The sequence below is a fragment of the Eublepharis macularius genome, chromosome 15 (genome assembly GCF_028583425.1).
Source record: "Eublepharis macularius isolate TG4126 chromosome 15, MPM_Emac_v1.0, whole genome shotgun sequence".
Classification (NCBI taxonomy): domain Eukaryota; kingdom Metazoa; phylum Chordata; class Lepidosauria; order Squamata; family Eublepharidae; genus Eublepharis; species Eublepharis macularius.
In genome coordinates this window covers 29761181-29779202 of record NC_072804.1, presented here as the reverse complement: position 1 = coordinate 29779202, position 18022 = coordinate 29761181, and the positions used below count along the sequence as shown (strand labels likewise).

Sequence of the window (18022 nt, the reverse complement as noted above, 5' to 3'; positions counted from 1 at the left end):
CCCTGGCACCTCTTAGCATTGCAAACACTCTTATGGTTTGTGTGTTTTGCATGTTCTAGTAAGGGTGTGAACAAGGTGAGCTCTGCACCATCTTGCCCTGGAGGGTAGCTTCTCTTTTGCACCAATCAGCCTATGATTCTTTTCTTTTTACATCATTTTCTTTCCATTTATTTTTTCTCTCCCTTAAGATGTGCACATTTCCCAGTGTTTTGTGCATCAGTTAAATCAGCATTATATACGACTTGTAAGCATCCTGCCCCTCCGTACAGCCAAATCTGAAGCCTTCCTCCAGCCTAAGGAGAATTCCTCCAATTTAAGTGGCAGCCACTTAAGTTATAGGAAGGTTCCTTTGTAGAGTGATGGATATGTGCCAATACACTTGGTCATTGGATGTATAACAACAACAACTGCGCTTATATACCGCTCTTCTAGACAGATTAGTGCCTCACCCAGAGTGGTGAACAAGTTAGTGTTATTATTATCTCCACAATACAACTGGAGAGCTGGGGCTGCGAGGAGTGGCTTATCCGAGGCCACCTACTGAGCTCATGGCAGGAGTGGGATTTGAACCAGTAGAGTGCTGATTCGTAGCTGAACCACTTAATACTGTGCTACAGCAGCTCACCATGTATGTTGCTGATAAAAACTGTACATGTGTCTGTGACATAAATTAATTTTATGGAATCAACAATGAAAAGCAGAGAACCTTGTTGGAAAAAAGTCAGTGATGTGATGTTACGGATTTTAAATTGTGATATTAAAGACAATTGTTTGGTTTTAAGGATGGATATATTGAGAGCTGTATTTGTGGGAGGCTTCTTGAGCCCACGTTGACCCTTGATAACTTCACATTTCTAGAAGTGCAGGACAGATACGCAAACCTTTTGAGAAATACTGGCATCTATAAAAATGTGTTCTGGATTAGCCTCTTTAGGTTTGCAACCCACCCTAACTTGGGTAACGCAGGAGTCAGCAAGCTTCCAAAGCTGAAGAGCCAAGCAATGTCCAAATTCAGAGCAATGATCGACAAAGAGAGCCTATTTTCATAAGTGAAAATATACAGCTTAACATTGCTGTGTGTGTGTAAAGTGTCATCAAGTCACAGCTGCAGGGCTTTTTTTCAGCAGGAACGCGGGGGAACAGAGTTCCAGAACCTCTTGAAAATGGTCACATGGCCGGTGGCCCCGGCCCCTGATCTCCAGACAGAGGCGAGTGTAGATTGCAATCTAAACTCCCCTCTGTCTGAAGATCAGGGGCGGGGCCACCAGCCATGTGACCATTTTCTCCAAGGGCAACCCACTGAGTTCCACCACGTCTTTTCCCAGAAAAAAAGCCCTGCACAGCTGACTTATGGCAACCCCATTTCAAGGCAAGAGGCGAACAGAGGTGATTGGCCATTGCTTCTGTATAGCAACCCTGGACTTATTTGGTGGTCTTCCATCCAAGTACTAACCATGGCCAAATCTTCTTAGCTTCTGAGTGCTAATCAGGCTAGTCTCAGTGAGAAAGGCAGACTATAAATGGCATTAAATAAATAAATAAGATAGATAGTCTGGACCATCTAGGACTAACTTAACATTACTGATAATTAACATGCTAATTAATAATCCATAAAGTTTCTACAGCACAAACACTGATAGTTGCAAGTCCTTTATTAGGAAGTGGCCCACACAAGGTTTCTCAGTAAGTAATAAATATACTGTATGATTTTTCAACTGCACTGACATAAATCTCTGCATTGTTCTTGGATTACTGGTAACCCTTCACCCCTATCATTTCCTTTTCTGTAAAGGATCATCCCATAAAAATATAACTTTCCGACACAGGATCCCCACTTTTCCATAAAAATCCCGTAAAAATATTTGCCTGCTATTCTGTTCACATGCTGGTTATTCTAATATCCCACCTACTCCTCTAACAGACCTTACTATAAAGATTTCATTTTCTTTTTTAAAAGAGCCACGCTTGGTGCCGTTCTGAGCCCCGTTTGGCTCTGTGGTCATAAAATCTGTTGGATAGAATAGATATACAGGGAATATGCTGAGTTGGGAAAGCTAGGAGTTTGGAGTAACTAAACACTGGGATGAATGGTCTGCCTCTGTGTTGGATGACTTTTTAAAGTTTGTTGAAACCTGCGAGCTTGCACTGGTGTACAGAGTCAGATTCTTCTTTTCAGCTTGCATAACAGGTAGGGAATCATTTTTGTGACTATTCCTTTCCCTTCTACTCTATTCCTGTCCCCCATAAATCATTACTCAGTTTGAGTAATGATTTGGAGTTTGGAGAATTGTAATGTCTGGAAATTCAGGGGATTCTCTGCAAGCTTGGTAGTAAAAGATCGGCTGCTCTAGTCAAATCTGCTCCTTTCCTCCCCACCCCCTCTGCTCCTACCTTATTTTTCACCAGTGTTCTAGCCACCATGAATCATGCTTTGGGGGCAGTGGTTGTTATTTTAAGTAGTAAATATTTTATTAGTCTTAACCTTGAAATAAAGTCAGGGCCAGTTCACACGTGGATGTGGTTTTGATGGCTCAGTGCTCGATAACTGTTAGCCAGGAGTCTGAAAGGCATTCTGGTTCAGGGAACATGTGCCTGGGTGTGAAGTTCTGTGATGTTCAGTCTGCAGTGGTGCATTCATGTGCCACCCATTACTTGATCAAGTAACAAACCCTGCTGCCTGTGCTTTGAATTTAATGGGAACATAGCATTTAAAATCTAGATACAAATTCAAGCTCATCTGTGTCCACCAACTTTAGTGAGAATGTTGGGACTTCTTTGACTTTTTTAAAGTGTGCTTTTTATATCCTGATGAATAATGCTTAAAAATAGACCTTGACTGATATTTTCCCCCAAAAAATGTTTGTTAATTTTTAGATCCTGCAGTTTCTTCCCATTTGATATGTCCCTTTATAATGATTTTGTCTATGTGGTTACTGTCATTGGCTTTAAGGAACAATTTTGTTGCTCAATTTCTAGTCAGCATTGTGTAGTGATTAGAATGTCAGACTAGGATTTGGAAGATCCAAGTTCAAATCCCTACTCTGCCATGAAAGCTTGCTGGGTGAGCCTGGACCAGTCACACGTACTCAGCCTAACCTGCCTCACAGGGTGGTTGTGAAGATAAAATGGAGGAGTGGAGAATGATGTCATCTGCTTTGGGTTCCCATTGGGATATAAATGAAGTAGACAAAATAAAACGACTACTGCTGCTAGGGGTTTTATTATTACTATTTATTTATTTAATACATTTGTATGCTGCCTTTCTACCTAAACAGGGTTAATAAACGTTAATAAATTTAAAACAGCCTTTTAAACAATTCAAATTGAAATCAACATTTAAAACAGTATAAAAACAGTTCAATAAACACACACACACACACACAAACCCATGACACTCAAGAACAGGGAAGAAGGCCAGTAAAAGTTATTAGACGTATGCCAAATGCAACAAAAAAGTCTTCAAAAAAGTCATCTAATAAAACTGCAACTCAAGAAATTCTCACTGCATAGCTATGTAGGGAAGGGCGCTGGTAGGGGTGCCTGCGTTGTATGCAGAAGATTCCAAGTTCAGGCTGCACAACCTTCATTTAAAGGATCCAGAGCAGCTGATGTTGGGAAAGATCTTTCCCTGTGCGAGTTCCTTAAGAGTCGGAGTAGATGGTGCTTGTCTACATGACCTCCGATCCGGTTTCCTCCCATGTTCATACTAAAGGCCTGTCTCATTCTGAACAGAATCCGGAAGTATTAGAAATGATAGTCTGAGCATTTATGTTGGGACCATCAGCTCAGATCTCAGAAGCTAAGCAGGGTTGGCCTTGGTTAGTAATTGGATGGGAGACCTCCAATGAAGACCAGGGTTGCAGAGGCAGGCAATGGCAAACCACCTCTGTTAGTCTCTTGCCATGAAAACCCCACCAGGGTTTGCCATAAGTCAGCTATGACTTGAGGGCTCTCTCTACCACCTCCAACCCTGTTATCTTGGCTATCATCCCATCCCCATTTTGAACACAGCCAAGAAAATTAATCCGAAATACGCTGAAAGCCCCTGCTGCTGCACCTCACTTTAGCATGTATCATACAAACAAGTAGACATCATTCAAACTCACTACTGAAAGCAAACTGCAGTGTTCTGTTTGTGTGTGTAGGGTTGCAATGCCAACCTCTGGGTGGTGGCTGGAGATATCCTGGAATGACAACTGATCTTCAGATCTTTGGAGGGCAGACTTGTTATGCCAGAAAACAGCTCTCACTCTGTGTCCTATCCAATTAGACACAAAAGCCTGGAGTAGAAGGAGTGATTTTTAACACTTTTATTGCAACAAGAGGAGAGGAGAACACTAGGCAAGTTGATGCCAAAAAAATGCTTTCCTAGGCCCTCCCCTGAGCAGAACAACCTTTATAGCACTTATGACATCAGAATATCAGTACAATTAATTATAATATGATTGGTTGTCAGTTATGTCGCAGTGAGAAATTTCAACATGCATATCCAGGGCTTTTTTCTGGGAAAAGAGGTGGTGGAACTCAGTGGGTTGCCCTCGGAGAAAATGGTCACATGGCTGGTGGCCCCAACCCCTGATCTCCAGACAGAGGGGAGTTTAGATTGCCCTCCGCACCTCATGGCGCGGAGGGCAATCTCAACTCCCCTCTGTCTGGAGATCAGGGGGCGGGGCCACCAGCCATGTGACCATTTTCAAGAGGTTCCGGAACTCCGTTCCACCGCGTTCCTGTTGAAAAAAAGCCCCGTGCATATCACTTTTTAAAGTGCAGAATCAGCTTCTAATACAACATGCATATGCGGCTATATAAAAATCAGCTATTCAGGTTTGTTACTTTTAAGCATTCTTCTGCCTGTTTAGCAAATGCTGTGCTTGCTTATGCTGTTATCTCTAAGACAGAGCCTGAATTCTTGCTGTCAGCAAGAATAGTATAACTAAACACAACTTCTCAAGCAGTTAAGCCATTGTGAATTGTTTATAGTAAACACATATTAAGAAAATACTGCTTATTAGGGCCTTTATGAGCTGCAAATTGTTTGACTGAGCCAAAACACTGTTTTACTAGAGTATCAGACTCTATGGCATCATATCCTTCCAAGGTCCCCCATCCCCAAACCCTGCCTCCCCCCCAAAAAATCTCCAGGAATTTACCAACCTGGAGCTGGCAACCCTCTGATTATGTGGGGGGTGGGAAGAGACTTCTGAGTCTTGTATAATTTGCATCTAGTCTTCGTTATGGCAAAGACTGGTTTATAAAAAGGACAACAAATGTGCTGACTGGACGCAAATGAACTGCTTCAAATCAATAACCGCTCCTCTCCCAGTTCTAACTTTGTGAAGATTTGTTAGAGTTACAGTGCAATCCTAAACTGATTTCAATGGGCTTTTACTGGAGTAATTCTGTTTAGGATTGTAGCGTTCTTGAAAACTGAGAGTTTTTAAAGCAAGATTAATGTTGAATATGCAACATATCTACTCATTTTATTTTGTCATCTGCTATGATCTTGACAACATGATGCAAATTGTCTTAACAATATGGAACCAGAGTATGCAAATTAGCTAGTTTCTGCTGTGATGTTTTAATTCCCTAAAATTATTTTCTACTGTAAGGCAGATAAAACAAAATAACAACATGTGTAATATGTGTGAAGGCTAAAATCAATATCGCTAAAGTCTTTAGAGGAAAACACAAATTAGGGATATTATTTTAAAAGAAATAGAGAAGGCAAAAAGAAGTGGGGGAGATTCAAAGTGAGCCAAATAGAAGATGAAGAGGAGGGGTAGGAAAAGATTATAAGAGGGCCAAGTATGACGTGAGGGAAACTTCTGAGAGTCCCATACAGATGGGAAGACACAAGCATAGATCTGGGGGTCATAATTGTGGTCTTTCTTTCTTTCTTTCTTTCTTTCTTTCTTTCTTTCTTTCTTTCTTTCTTTCTTTCTTTCTTTCTTTCTTTCTTTCTCTTCTCTCCCCTCTCCCCTCTCCCCTCTCCCCTCTCCCCTCTCCCCTCTCCCCTCTCCCCTCTCCCCTCTCCCCTCTCCCCTCTCCCTCCAAGCACCCAAAGCGTTGTTCTCCTCTCTTCCATTTTATCCTCATTAAGCCCCTTTGAGGTAGGTCTGTCTGACTGGTCCAAGGTCACCCAGCCAGCTTCCACAGCAGAGTACAGATTTTATCCTGGGTCTTCTAGATCTTAGTCAGACACTCTAACCACTACACCACACTGTGCCACCAGTTCCATTATGAGCCATCCTAAGCAGAGTTATACATGTCTAAGCCTGTTAACTTGAATCAGTTTAGAAGGGAATTACTTACTTTAGGATTGCGCTGCTAGTCTTTTTTTGAGAAAGTCCATCTGAACAATTTGGTCTTGCAAATCCTTCCTGATAGATTTAAGAAGCTCTTGTTTACAAAAGGGGTCTATTGCTGGCAGTACTCTGGAGTGGGCAGAATCTGTCTTTACCTGCCTGCAAGATGGTACCTTCAACAGGTACCTTCCCTAGAATGGAGCTGCCATGAATGAGTATGGCTTGACTCATCTGCCAGTCCCATCACTGCCATATCAACCTCTCCATCCACCTGTTTCCTTCAGTGAGGGAGGGATGAAGGACAGGAGTGGCAGTTCAGTGGTAGAGCATTTTCTCTGTGTGCTGAAGGTCCCAGATTTAGTCCTCGGCATCTTCAGTTAAAAGGATCAGGTGATGTGAAAGGCTGTTCCTGTTAAGAGGGGGGGCTATCGCTCAGCAGTAGAATGTTTGCTTTATATGCAAAAGGTCTCTGGTTCAATTCCTGGCATCTCCAGTTGAAAGGGTCACGTAGCAGATGATGTAAGATACTCTACCTGAGACCCTGGAGAGCTGCTGCCAGTCAGGACTGACTGTGATGGACCATGATCTGACTCAAGAGAAGTCAGCTTCATGCGTACAGATGTGTGACAGAGAGACACACACACAAGGGGTGGGGGGGCAGAGACAAGAGAAGGAAGGAATGTGAAAAGAGATAATGGGAAGGGACAATTGTGATGGGAGCTTGAAAAGGGATAAGGAAGGGATGTGGAAGGGCTCAGGGAGCAGGGCCAGCAAGCACTCGGACAGGGCCCATTAAAGAAAACCTCCCTGCAAATGAAACAACCAGTGCAAGCAAAGGGATGTGAGAGAAACCTCTGAGCTGCTGTGCTGGTTTGGTTTTGCAGGGAGTGCTTTGTGCCCAGGAGCGTTCAAAGGTGAAATCGGCCCCCTTCCAGCCTGCAATAGTGCATTCCATTCTCCCTGCTCTGGGCTCTGCACTGCCTTCTCTTGCATGTGTGAATCAGGCCTTTGAGTTGCCCACCTAACCTCCTGGAGATCTCCCTGAAGAGTTACAACTGATCTTCACATGTCAGGGAACAGTTCCCTGGAAACATTGGCTGCATTGGAGGGTCATTATACTCGGCTGAAGTCCCTCTTCTCCCCAAACCCTGCCCTCCACAAGCTTCACTCCCAAGCCTCTAGGACGTTTCCCATGCTGGAGTTGGCAACAGTATGAGAGGCGAATGGAAGGGGTGGGGAGAAGACAGTAGCATTGGTGATTCAGTAAAAAGGGTCATCTAGGGCCAACTACAAGTGACGAATGACACTTGCCTGGCAAGTGAACAGACTCACGTGTATTCCTCCCTGTCCACTTGATCAAGTGGAGCGCAAGTGAATGGCAAGTGGACAGGGAGGAATACACGGGAGTCTGTTCACTTGCCAGGCAAGTGTCATTTGTCACTTGTAGCTTGGCCCCTAGTTGCTCTGCAGGGGGCATCTCCAAATAATTCACTGAAAGGAGTATCACGCCTTCAGGTTCCCCCAAAGACCCTTGTGCCTCTTTCTATTGCTTCTTAGCAAAGACCTTGATGTAAAGCAGCTGTGATCAGAGGGCCAAGCTAGAAGTGACGAATTACACTTGAATGGCAAGTGAACAGACTCAGTGTATTCCTCCCTATTCACTTGTAGTGATCACGTAGTGATCGAGTGGAGTGCAAGTGAACAGGGAGGAATACACGCAAGTCTGCTCACTTGCCATTCAAGTGTAATTGGGAAGGTGGCTTTTGGGAAGCCACCTTCCCAGAAGCATCCCCCAATCTCCCTTGCAGAGCAAGCTTTGCTTCCTGGCTCTCCTGTGAACTGTGGAACCAGCAAAAGGAGATAACAGATCTGTCAGAACAGGAGTGGGGGGTGGGGGGACCAATTCGTCTTATGCTCCATGCGTGCATGTGCGTCTCGGAGCTGTTGTTCCTGGTGTCTGGATCTGCAGCTCATCAGCGTCATGAACGGCCCAGTGGGCCGAAAAGAGGTTATGAGATGCCATGGCTTCTTAGCAACCAAAGACAGGGCATTTGTGACAAGCTCCCTGTGGCTGAAAGGCTTTGGAATCCAGCTCAGAGTGCGGCCTTTAAAGCCAGAGGACGACGACTAAGGTCACAGTTTTAAAAATGAAACAGTTGGAAAAAAAGTGTGCATGCCTTCTGAGATTTATCAGATAGAAACAGGAACATTTATATAGTGTTTCAGGTTTGCCAAATGAACAGGGGCAAAAAAGCAAGGGAGCTGGTCAGAAATCAGCAAGTCAAGCTTTTTACAGCATGGAGATAAACTTGTTCCCTTATATCTGCAGGTCAAGTGGCAGTTGGAAGAGCAGGGAGAGGCTGCAGGGAGCCACGCTGGTGCTAAGCAAAATCCCCAGACAAAAGACTCTAAGCCATACCTTTCATTAAGGCCAATGTGCAAGGTTTCCGTTCTACAGAACTCTTTATCAGGAGGTATGCTGTAGGGAGAAAGATGGGTATGAGATGTTTCAGCCCTGATTTTAAGGCCTGAATGTAAGACAACCTCTCCTAATGTTATAAACACCAAAAAATTATTACTGGCGATAACTCTTAACTCATATGTGATGTAAGAACCCCCCCCCCCCCCCGTTTAATGGAATACTGGGATATAAGAACTATGTCCTTCACTTTATTCTCAAAACAACTCTGTGAGGTAGATTACATAGAAAGACTCTGAGAGGCTGAGGGGGGTGGGATTTGATTCTTCCTGAACTTCCTAGACCAGGATTTTGGGGGGCTCAATGTGCTGCAACCAGAAGGAGCGAAGGCAGGGAAGTTTCTTCCCCCATCAACAGTGCTTGGGGTTTGGCCCATCTTAGTTGAGAAAGGTTTTCTTTCTCAAGGCAGACAAAAGGAAGCAATGCCTCATGGTAAAGGAAGCTGGCTTGTGGAACTCACTGCCACAAGATGCGGGCATGGCCACTGGCTTGGATTTAAAAGGGACTTATTTCATAGCAGGTAGGTTTATCATTGGCAATTAGCCATGGCCATCTTGTGGGGGGTTTCTTCTTTGTCAGCTGACAGGTGAGGCAGGGGCTGTAGCCTCTTGGGTTCCCTGGGACATCTGATTGGCCACTGTTGGAGATAGGATGTTGGACTAGTTGGACCATTGGTCTGATCCAGCATGACGCCTAACTCTTACGTACTTATTCAAAAGTGGGCCGTGCAAGAAATTGTGGAGGTAAATCTTTCAACCTTATGCATTTGAGTTGACAGCCTGACAGTGGCACCCGGCAGGAGAATTTTGGGGACAGGGACCTACCTATCTGGCATCCCCTGACATTGCTACATCACTTCTGGCATGAACTGGAAGTGGCCTCAATGCACTGGGAAATGCTCTAGCATGCTCCTGGAACTCTTATGGAGGCCTGCCTTCTGAAAGCTAAGTTACAAGAGACGAATTACATGAGGAGGAGCACGTGAAGGGATTCGCAATGTTTTCCGGGAAGCTGAGTTTTAAAAGAGATCGGAAGGCTTTGTCAATTTTCCCTCTCTACAGAGCCAGCAAAGATTCCTCCTTCCTTGGCTCTGTAAAGAGGGGAAATTGACAAAGCCTTCCGATCTCTTTTAAAACTCAGCTTCCTGGCTAACATTGCGACTCCCTCCACGTGCTCCTCCTCGTGTAATTCGTTTCTTGTAGCTTAGCTCTGAAATGCCACAGCTTCTGCTGGCTAAGAAGTGACTGAGGACTGGCTCGATTCTTGAGTGGCTACAGAGGACCCCAAAGCTATTTGCCACTGGAAGAAGGGCTTCCCAAGCAACCTAAGCTCTTTGGGGTGAATGAAAGAGGGTGAGCTCTAAGAAGGAAGCAGGAGGGGTGTCAACACATTTCCCATCCCTAGTTAGCACTGAAACAGCAGGTAGAGCTGGTGCTACAGGGAGCTGGATTTCTTTTGAAATGGTAGTGATGATGTCTATATTTGCAGCTATGAATGTAATCTAGTATGTGCAGTTTTTGTGCAAGCATTGTTTTCTTTTTGAGGGCTCTTGTCCTCTTTTTTCAGTCACCTAGAAATGGCTGCCCTGTCTGACTGGGAAGGGGCAGGGCTGCAAACAGAGTATGGTGAGGAATGGCAGGGATCTGAGGAGAAGCTCCAGAGATCACTCCTCTCAAGGGAAAATTGAATTCATGTTATGTGCCACCAGGGCTTTTTTTCAGCTGGAACGCAGTGGAACGGAGTTCTGGAACCTCTTGAAAATGGTCACATGGCTGGTGGCCCCGCCCCCTGATCTCCAGACAGAGGGGAGTTGAGATTGCCCTCCGAGGGCAATCTCAACTCCCCTCTGTCTGGAGATCAGGGGGCGGGGCCACCAGCCATGTGACCATTTTCTCCAAGGGCAACCCACTGAGTTCCACCACCTCTTTTCCCAGAAAAAAAGCCCTGTGTGCCACAGTGGTTAAACAGAACCTCCGTGTCTGGAGGCAATATACTTTTGAATAGTGCTCTGTGGGGCCACAGCAAGGGGAGGTTTGCCCATCTTGTAGGCCTTCCATGCCCCCGGGTTGGCCACGGTGGGAAGGTGGTTGTTAGATGAAATGAAACTGTTGGTCCCACCTGTTGGGACTTTTTGTATGTTCTTAAGTACAACGTGCTGTCAGCAGCCCCAGGAAGGGAGGCAAACTGATCGCAGCTGCCTGTCCCCTGCCCTGCCCACACCCCAAATGGTCTGGCTGCCTGTTGCAACAGACCCTGTAGAGTGTCCTCAACTCCTCTGCCCTCTGGCAGCCTGTGTGTATCCCTCAGAGTGTGCCAGCCTCTGCCTGTAACTATTTTGGGCTCCCTTGCACTCTCAGGAATTAATTAAAGGCAAGGCAAAAGTGGCGGGGTTTTTTATTTCCTCCTTGCGACAGAGACACCGAGATATGCAGAAGTGCCCGCTGCCTGCCTGATGCATTATTAAATGGGTCCTCGCCCCATCGCATCAAGTGAGCCTCTCCTCGCTCGGTAATTGCCGTTCTGAGAATCAAATTGAGCTCTGGCATGGATTTTTAACAGGGCATCCAACTTGCTGGATTTTATCTCAGCTTCCTCCCCTCCCTTCTTATTCATCACAAGAAAGAGAATATTTCCTTGTGGATGGGGGAGGGGGGATGGAACCTCCTCAGTTCCTGGAAAGAGCAATTTGTGTAGAAGGGGGTGTGGGTGTGGGTATGAGTGAGTGAGAGACAGAGAGGGAGAGCTCTTGGGCACTGATGGGGGCAAGACAAACTCTGTGTACAAGGCTTAATAGGAGAGCTGCAAGATTCAGTTAGTGCAGTATATTTGCAAGTGCCCAATAGACCAAATTTAATGTGCTTCTTAGGGAGGGAATCCATAGAGAACCGGCTTTGCATGCAGAAGTTCCCTGGCTCCTCCAGTAAAGAAAGATCAGTTGATGTGAAAGTTCTGGATTGCTGTAGACCAGTGGCATAAGGCAGCTAGGAAGAGATTGTGGCTCAGTAGCAGAGCATCTGTTTTGCATGCAGAAGGTCACAGGTTCAGTCCCCAGCACCTCCAGTTAGGGATCAGGTGATGGGAAAGACTTCCACCTGAGATCCTGGAGAGCTGCTGTCAATCAGAATAGATGTTTATTTATTCATCTCATTTGTATCCTGCCTTTCTCCTCAAGGAGGACCCAAAGCAGCTTATATCATTCTCATTTTATCCTTATAACAACCCTGTGAGGTAGGTTAGACTGAGAGGGCGTGACTGGCCCAAGGTCACCCAGCAAGCTTCTTCGGCAGAGTGAGGAATTGAACCTGGGTCTCCTAGATCCTAATCCTACAGTCTAAACATTACACCACACTGGCTGTCAATTAGACAAGAATGACTTTGATAAGCCCATTGTCTGACTCAGTGGAAGGCAGTGTCATGTGTTAAAACAGGCTGATTTAAAGGCATTTGTTCTGGGCTTCTGCTGTGGTGCAATCTTCTGTTACTGTTCTCTGGCACTCCCTGGATTGTTTGGCTTCTGTCTGTCCCCCTCCCATTTTTCCTTCATGACTCAGTGGCTGCTTCCAAACTCCCATAGGGCTGCATACTGTGAGCCAATGAAGCTGCATTTGACTGTGTGTGATGTGCCGTCAAGTCGTCTCCGATCTATGGTGACCCTATGAATGAAAGACCTCAAAAAATGTCCTGTCATTAATAGACTTGCTCAGATCTTGCAAACTGGAGGACGTGGCTTCTTTTATTGAGTTCAGTCATCTTGTTTTAGGTCTTCTTCTTTTCCTAGCATTATTGACTTTTCCAGACAGTCTTGTATTCTCATAATGTGACCAAAGAAAGTACGATAGCCTCCGTTTTGTCATTTTAGCTTTTAGGGAGAATTCAGGCTTGATTTGATCTAGAATCCTCTTATTTGTTGTTTTGGCTGTCCATGGTATCCACAAAACTCTCCTCCAGCACCACATTTCAAATGAATCAATTTTCTTCCTGTCAGTTTCTTTACCATCCAACGTTCACATCTGTACATAGTAAAGGGGAATACCATAGTTTGGATCAGGGCTTTTTTTCAGCTGGAACGCGGAGGAATGGAGTTCCGGCACCTCTTGAAAATGGTCACATGACCAGTGGCCCCGCCCCCTGATTTCCAGACAGAGGGGAGTTTAGATTGCAACCTAAACTCCCCTCTGTCTGGAGATCAGGGGGTGGGGCCACCAGCCATGTGACCATTTTCACCGAGGGTGATTTAAACTTTAAAAAACTCCCCCCTTGTTCCAGCTGACCCAAAGTGATGTCATTGTGCGGTCCTGAGTTCCACCACCTCTGTTCCCAGAAAAAAAGCCGTGGTTTGGATTATCTTGATCTTGGTCCCCAGAGAGACATCTTCATCTTTAAAGATCTTCTCTAGTTCCCTCACAGCTGTTCTTCCAAGTCTCAAAATTCTTCTGATTTCTTGGGTTTTCTCTTTGGGTTGATGGTTGATCTAAGGAATAGACAATCTTGAACAATTCCAATTTCCTCATTGTCAACTTTAAAATTGTGTAATTCCTCAGTAGTCATTACTTTTGTCGTCTTGATGTTCTGCTGTAATCCTACTCTGGCACTTTCTCCCTGGCGCTTTCTTTGACACATTTGAGCATCTGTGAGAATATCATCAAGCTATGAATGGCCCAAGTAGGTGTCCACATTTATAAATCGCGGTCCTCTTCTTCCCTTTTTTACACTACCTGGCCAAGAAATCTTGAGGAATCCTTTCTCCATTTATCCTAGAAACATCCTTTGGCCTTAAATGTGTTCTGAACCTCCACACTGCCTTTATTAATATATTTCCCTTCTGGGCCCCAGTTGTGACAGGTCGATGGGAAAGATACACAGATTGATAGTGGTGCGAGAAAATTTCTGCAGCAGTGCCATAGGAATGCTGAGAAAATAGATGAACTCATTAATAAAAACATCTGCATTCTGATTCATATCCTAGTACATTAGGCCCAAGTGGTGAATTTTTCATATCTGGGCATCATTGCGTGAGAAGCTTGCGACAAGATTAAACTCACCATGGCAAAGAGGAGATGAATGATGCTCTTGTCAGAGCGGTGAGTCTGTGGTGTTTGTGGTGCGCAATGGCCTCCCGGAGGCAATGCAAAGAGTGCCTTCTTGGATAGGTTGTTGCTGCAGCATTGTAGGACAATTTTCTTCTAAAAGGCTTTGTTGCTGAGTTTCTTAGCTATGGGATGGTCAATTGTCCTCCCCTTTGGTGGTCTCTGACAGTCAGTTTGTGGATTGCAGTACATAGCTGTATCAGCTTTTAAAAAAAATACTGGGTTGGATCCTATTATCTTTTCTACTCAAGTAAGAGGGAGGAAAGAACCGTTTTTGACCTCTCAGACGCTATACTGATGATTGTGGATAAAAGCTAAATAAGGCAGGCGCTGCAGTGAGAATTGGGTAAAACCTGAGAGGAAAAGGTGGAAGGATCCAACCTGTTGCTTTTAAATATCTAATACTGGTATTATGCATTGTATGCCACCTTAGGCCTTGTTTTTTGAGAGTTGGGGAGATTGGATCCAAATATACTGAATAAATAAATCATCACAAAACAGCCAAATCGGTAGCGTAAGACCCAGCAATGTCCCTTCTGCCACTCATGAGGTTTTTCATGCGCTACCTGGCTGCTGATTCTTGCTGTAGAACTGTCCATTTATCACATATGCCACTTGTGTGTGACTGTGCACATGAAGGTAAAGGTCCCCTGTGCAAGCACCAAGTCATTACTGACCCAAGGAGGGACGTCGCATCACGATGTTTTCTTGGCAGACTTTTTGCGGGGTGGTTTGCCATTGCCTTCCCCAGTCATCTACACTTTACCCCCAGGAAACTGGGTTCTCATTTTACCGACCTCGGAAGGATGGAAGGCTGAGTCAACTTTGAGCCAGCTACCTGAACCCGGCTTCTGCCGGGATCGAACTCAGGTCGTGAGCAGAGCTTGGGCTGCAGTATTGCCGCTTACCACTCTGTGCCACGGGGCTACCTGACTGTGCACATAAGCAAGTGTATTTTGTCTTAAGCCTGTGCCAAAGGTTCTCTGATTTTATACTTCTAATCGAGCATATTTGATGCAACTAAAGAAATTGCTGAAATAATTCTCATCTTGCCAAATGTTTACTTTTGTTTCGATGCTGTTCAGAATTTTTTTGTTGCTCTGGCTGTTGTGATTTTTCTTCTTCTTTGTTGACCTTGTTCTCAACATGTTCTATCATACTGTGACCCTTTGATGTTCGTTAATTTTCTTATGCTTCTGATCGCTTCTTCTTGATTAGCTGTTGTTTATCCTACTTAATTCCACTGTTGTTGACCTGCACCGCATGGAACCTGTGACCCCTGTCATCATCCATTACGTGTAACAACCAGGGGGAACGCGCAGGAACGCAGTTCCAGTAGTTCCCCAAAGAGGTCACATGTCAGGTGTCCCCGCCCACCTCTCAGCCATTTTGGGCCCATTTCGGCCTGGATTGAGGCCGAAACGGCTAGGATTGGGCCTCTGACGGGTGGCGGATCTCTCTTCTGCTCAGCGGCCCGATCCTGACCATTTTGGGCCCCTTTTTGGCCATTTTCAGCCCCTTTTTGCCATTTTGGGCCCAATTTCGGCTCTGAATGGCCAGGATCGGGTCCAAAACAGCCAGAATAGGTGATGTCAGGGTGTGTGGCATATACAAATCAGTCATGCTAATGACACACTTCTGGTGATGTCAAGGGGCATGGCATATGCTAATGAGTTGTGCTAATGGGTTATGCTAATGAGTTCCTCCAGCTCTTTTTCTACGAAACGACCCCTGGTAACAACTAAATCCATTCGTGCCTTACACAGAGAATTATATCTGGACCACCATATTGAATAACGTCACAGTACTACATCTGACACGGTGATGTCAGGGATGCCCATAAAACAAAATCATAAAGGTTTCTGCATCCTGTGTGATTTCATTGACAGGCACCCATGATATCACATCAGGTTTTGCATGGCGGCATTATTCTTGGCAGCCTATCTGATTTTATGTATTAGATTAAATGACATTCCGGGCCAATGTGGACGAGGATGATGAAGGTGGAGAAGAAGGGGAAAAGTTATCAAGCTGAAGCAAGGAGATCCAATGGACACTAATCAGCTCTGAAACATCGTGTTTGCAAAGAGGGTCAAAATCTGTGGAAGCGTCAATCCCAATTCAAACTTTTAAAACTGTACATTATTTTCCTTGGAAGAGACCAAAGATGTTCTCAGGGAAAACTGGATCTAATAAGCTTGAGTCATGGGAGAAACTTTGGGATTTGGGGAGAAATTCTCAGTGGTGTGAACAGTTCGATCAGAGGAACCAAGGGTTGGAAGAGGGAGGGTTCTCCTTGTGGGAAGTCTTCAGGCAAAGGCTGCAATCCCCAATCCTGGGGATTTGTAGGGGAAGGTTAGGGAGCTCACTTATGGTCTCATCTTATTGGGAGACAGCCAGGCTTCTGAATGTTTTTAACTAAATTAAGAGAGGCCCATTGCCAAATAATTATTGGGGGAAGCTGTGATAATTAAACTGGTTTTAAAGCAACCTGAGTTTGTAGAAGGTTTCTAGGATGAGTACTTTCAAGCAGCTGTCCTTAAATTAGGGGTATTAGACTCATAAGGTTTGGACTCTTCCACATGGTATACACTGATGGATCCTGTCCATAATTTTGCACCTGAAAACCGTACTGGTCTTGATTAGGAAGAGAGTCTGCAGTATTTTTTATTTATTTCTATTTATTTACTAGCAACAAAGCCCGTTGTGGGGAAAAATACAACAGGCTCTAGAAAACTGATTTGGCAGGCTCCCACTGCGGAGCCTTGGGAGGGCTGCACCTGGGGGGGCTGGAAAGGGGCCTGGAGCGCTCCTGGAGCACTCCTGTGCCCTGCAGCTGTGCGATTCAGCCCTGATCTGGCCCAAATCGGGCGACTGTGGGGCATGGGAGCACTGCTGGGGGTGGGGTGCAAGGGCCCTGGAGCGCTTCTACACCCCGCAGCCACCTGATTCAGCCCTGATCTGGGCCGAATTGGGTTGCTACAGGGCACAGCAGCAATGCCAGGGGGGCAGAAAGGGACCTGGAGCGCTCCCGTGTCCCGCAGCAGCCTGATTCAGCCCCAATTTGGGCCGAATCAAGACTGTTCGGGCTGAAATTGGCCTACTGTGGAGCACCTTTCTCACTGAGATCCAAGGTGGATTACACAGTGCAAGTCAATAAGAGCAACAGCTAGGACATTGACTGAACCAATGCAATAGGGTGTGGGTTGTAGAAATTTGAAAAACAACCTAAATCCAAAAACAGAGATGAAAACTTTCTGAAACAAAACATAAGTAGAGGTTGCATAACACGGGGGATAAAATTGCCCCTTGATAAACCCCATAATTTAAAAAAATAATATCTCTCGATTATTCGGCCACCCCATGTGCCAACCACTATCAGTGTCCTGACCGTCAACTCCTGCTTACTCCAGAACATCCATCTTGAGCACATCACTATTACCTTCTCATGTGCTGCTGCCTTGCCTCTAAAATCCTCTGATACGTCAGAACTGTTGCCCCCTCCATCCTTTTCCAGTTGACCAAAGGCTACCATCATTCATTCCGCCCAGGGCAGCCAGAAGTTCTCTTTTTGGAAGTCAGTCCTCGGCAATGTCCAGATTCTGCCTGCTCAATTCAACCAAAGTGGCAGTAGAAGCTCAATTCTTGAGCAAACCACAGAATGCCTGGGGCTACTTGCGGTTGGAAGAAGGACTCTTCAAGACAACCATGCAGTGTGCGTATGCAACTGGAGGTAGTTCTCATTCCCTTGTTCCTTATTCATGAATCCAACCACAGATATTTAATTATACTTGAAGGGCTCTACATCCCAAAGTAAGCTTTGGACCACCCCACATCACACATTTTCAGACTGCTGTTCCCCAGTCCCTGTTTGTGGACTGTGAAAGGAGCGTTGTAGGCCACATGGGGGACCTCTAAAGGGCCTGATATTTGACCATCCTGCGTTGATTGGAGAAAAAATGGGCAAACAATTGAAAATTGGGAGAGAGTATCCCGGAATTGTTGGGTGAGGAGAGTTATTTGTAAAAAGTCTCCACTGCATCTTCTGTCCACTAAGCACACCTCCGTTGCGGAGGCGGCCGTGCGTATCCCTCCGTGGCAGCTGGCCCCTTGGAAAAGAGAAACCGGCCAGCTTGGCCTACCTTCTGTCT

General features: G+C 45.4%; 1 protein-coding gene across 2 annotated transcripts in view; it reads left to right on the top strand.

Moving 5' to 3' along the window:
• Positions 1–18022, top strand: part of EXTL1 (exostosin like glycosyltransferase 1) — an 80910-nt gene that overhangs the window by 3029 nt on the left and 59859 nt on the right. The gene's annotated exons all lie outside the window — the stretch shown is intronic.